The sequence below is a fragment of the Aplysia californica genome, unplaced genomic scaffold (genome assembly GCF_000002075.1).
Source record: "Aplysia californica isolate F4 #8 unplaced genomic scaffold, AplCal3.0 scaffold00848, whole genome shotgun sequence".
Taxonomy (NCBI): Eukaryota; Metazoa; Mollusca; class Gastropoda; order Aplysiida; family Aplysiidae; genus Aplysia; species Aplysia californica.
The window spans coordinates 60,782-63,752 of NW_004798118.1; the positions used below are offsets into that span (position 1 = coordinate 60,782).

A 2,971-nucleotide genomic window follows, 5' to 3' on the forward strand; every position below is an offset into this window, starting at 1 on the left:
CAGAGAGAGAGAGAGAGAGAGAGAGAGAGAGAGAGAGAGAGTGAGGGAGGGGGGTATGGCAAGAAATGAGGGGATGGAATGGGCAGGGGTTGTCGTAGATGTGGAAGAAAGTATTGAAGGGGACAGGGAACACCTTCTGTCTTTTTCAAGTGTCGACTGCTTGCACAGATGAGAGAAGACCAGAAACATAATATAGAATAAGTCTTTTTAAGCATCTGAGCCGATGATGCAGTGGGAAACCATGATCGTCGATTACTGTTTCAGATAGCACACTTGATGCGACAGAAATGCCACAATCATCTTGCTCTCACTAGGAAATAGAAGGCAAAAGACTTAAAGAATCTGGCCGGTTGGATGACTTGAAAAGGCCGGGTTTATATACAGTTGTTGTTGTTTTTTATTTAGAGTAGATCTATCCAAATAGAGGAGACATGGGGAACCATGATCGCCAATGTGGCGTCGGTAGTCATGTGGTTAGGCTACCGGACTCGTAATCATGTGGTAGCGAGTTCGAGGGCTCGAGCCGCAGGCCGACGTTGTGTCCTTGGGAAAAGAACTTTACACGATTTTTCCTCACTTCACCCCGGTGGGAATGGGTACCAAGATATAGACAGCGAAATATCATGTCAGCTGGCAGTATGTTAGTCTTTTAGCGCCTTTATATGGCAGCTTGCACCGTATGCTTCCTAGGAAGTTGAGATTGTTACAAAATGCTACCAGATCTTCTGGGGTAATAGTATGGATTATAAAACGCACAGAGCTGGCTGTTGAGCGGGAATTTGCGCTGTACAAATGCTATCTATAAATATATTTTTTCTGACCAAGCACTTAACGTGTGGCTACAAGAGCAGGTTACATGTATATTTTCTGAAGAGCCAGTTATCATTAATGTAAGTATTATCTACCAGACCAGAAATTTGCCTTCTAGACCTGTGAAAAAAGAGGGCATATATCTACCTGACCCCTGAAAAAGGAGGGCTAAACCCGTGATCATGCAGGCACCTGATTTCTGTATGATCAGGGTTCACGATAGACATTTAAAAAAAATCTTACAACAAACCAGGAACGTTCGGGCATTGTAATATTTTTATGTGCGTCAGTCTGGGCTCTTCCAAGTTTTCAGAAACGACAACCCATATTTTGTAACCTTCAAGATAGCCGCCTTTTAGTCCCACCTGTCCATCTTCTAACTCTGTGTAAAAATAGCTGGCGCGGTAGCGCGCGACAGAGAAATTGGAAGAAATCGTTCTTTACATCACGCTTGTTAAGACAAGAGTTTAACGCTGTCCGTGTCTCTCATGCTAGGGTAACAACACTGACTACGTGATCTGGCGTCTGGTCAGGCGCTTTGCAGTCGGACACAGAAAACCTGAGTTCGATGCCCGTGTGTGGAAAACTTTTATCTAATATCTCCGTCTTTCTACTGGGTCATTGCGTTCCTCTGAGCCTGAGTTGGCCCTTGCAGTCAGGGTCGAAGCCCACCTCCTAAAAGATGTAAATTGTGTTGATTATTTTTTAGGAGGAAGAGGGGTGCGGGGGATTAAAATACTGACATTGAAAATGACTTTGTGAAAATAAACCGTGGTACGGTACTGTAAGAATCGAAATAGCAATTGTGACATTTTCGTTCACGTCGGACAACGTTTTAATACGTCACATTAAGAAAGGAAGTAAAAACAGCCATCGAAATTATATATTTTTGAAAGCAGGCGCGTCATGCACCTTGCAATGCAATGTCTTTCAGCGTCACTCGGTGTAAGGAAAACATCAGCTAGTCATCTGACAGCTGATGTAGCGATTTAGAAGATATTTCAAAAAGCATAAACACTGTTCAATGCAAAGCATCTAATTTTAAAATAAACAAGGAGCTGCGCCGGAGAAAGTTAACGCTTCTTCTGTGTATGCTTCTGTAGACACCCCAACCCCCAACTCCAAAAGGAAAAGGAAGATCCCCTCCCCCTAAAACCAAAATCGAAACAAATGAAAATGAAATAAAAATTTAGAAAAAAACGAAATAAAATATGACAAAATATAACAAAACAACACAGGATAAAACAACAAAACAAACAAATCGGCAAGAATAAAGCAGAAAGAAAACCTGCCCCTCCCCCTCAAATAAACAACAACAACAAAACAAATCTTACAAATTTAAAAGCTCTGTTTCACAAGCAGAAACTTTCATAGATATCTAGTGTTGTTGATTAGGTTTTGACGTCACAAACCTCTACCCCGGTTGCCGCGGGGAGCTATGGTTTCTCCAGGTACCCTGTAAGGAGGGGTTTCGCCTCCAGGCCCCCGGCACCCGTGCCGGCGACATCGATGTTCGTGACTCGCGCACCACTCACTATGGATCTCCCGGACCTCTGGTCCCGGCGTCACCAGCAAACACTTCGTAGCTCTACTCACGAACGACGCGGCCACACCGTTTTGGCTGTCTGTTGCTCGTATTCTGTTTGCCTGCCTGTCGTCTGCTTGTAGGGAGGGACGGATATCGCTAGGAAGCTACGAAGTTTGTCCTCCTATATTTTTGCCAACTTCGTGTAGCTGGAGCGAGATCTTGGTTCGTGATCGCCAGGCTTTTGTCGTATGTCTCACCTGGGACTGCTCAGAGTACTCAGGGATTATTGACAGGAGAGCTTACTAGCTATCACTCCTCTCGTCTGGTATGTAGATGTGTTGTCTCTCATAGAATAATCTTCAAAGCTTTATTCTGAAATCATGTGACATAGTATAATTATTGTTAATTCACATTTCGAGAGCCTTTATTGACTGAGAAAATTCATGTGAGATTTGTTTTCACTTGAATGGTAATCTTTGCGAAGGCCACGCAACATCCTTCACCCTATTTTTTCAAGTTAAACTATAATATTGCCCGCAAAAGCCATTTCTTGTGGTGTTGATGACCATTTACGTAAATTATGCTAATACTTAATATAATAAAGAGATACAGAGAGAGGGGGGGGGAGAGAGA

At 43.2% G+C, this 2,971-nt stretch overlaps 1 protein-coding gene across 2 annotated transcripts in view; it reads left to right on the forward strand.

Annotated features, from left to right (window-relative positions):
• Nucleotides 1–2,971, forward strand: part of LOC101859442 (actin, plasmodial isoform) — a 56,766-nt gene that overhangs the window by 40,977 nt on the left and 12,818 nt on the right. Inside the window, exon 1 of one of the 2 annotated variants that reach the window (XM_005110063.3) lies at nucleotides 2,402–2,663. The exons of the other annotated variant lie outside the window; for it this stretch is intronic. The gene's annotated coding sequence lies outside the window, so the exon portion shown is untranslated. Of the gene's footprint in view, nucleotides 1–2,401; nucleotides 2,664–2,971 lie in introns of those variants that run through there. 2 annotated transcript variants of the gene reach the window in all.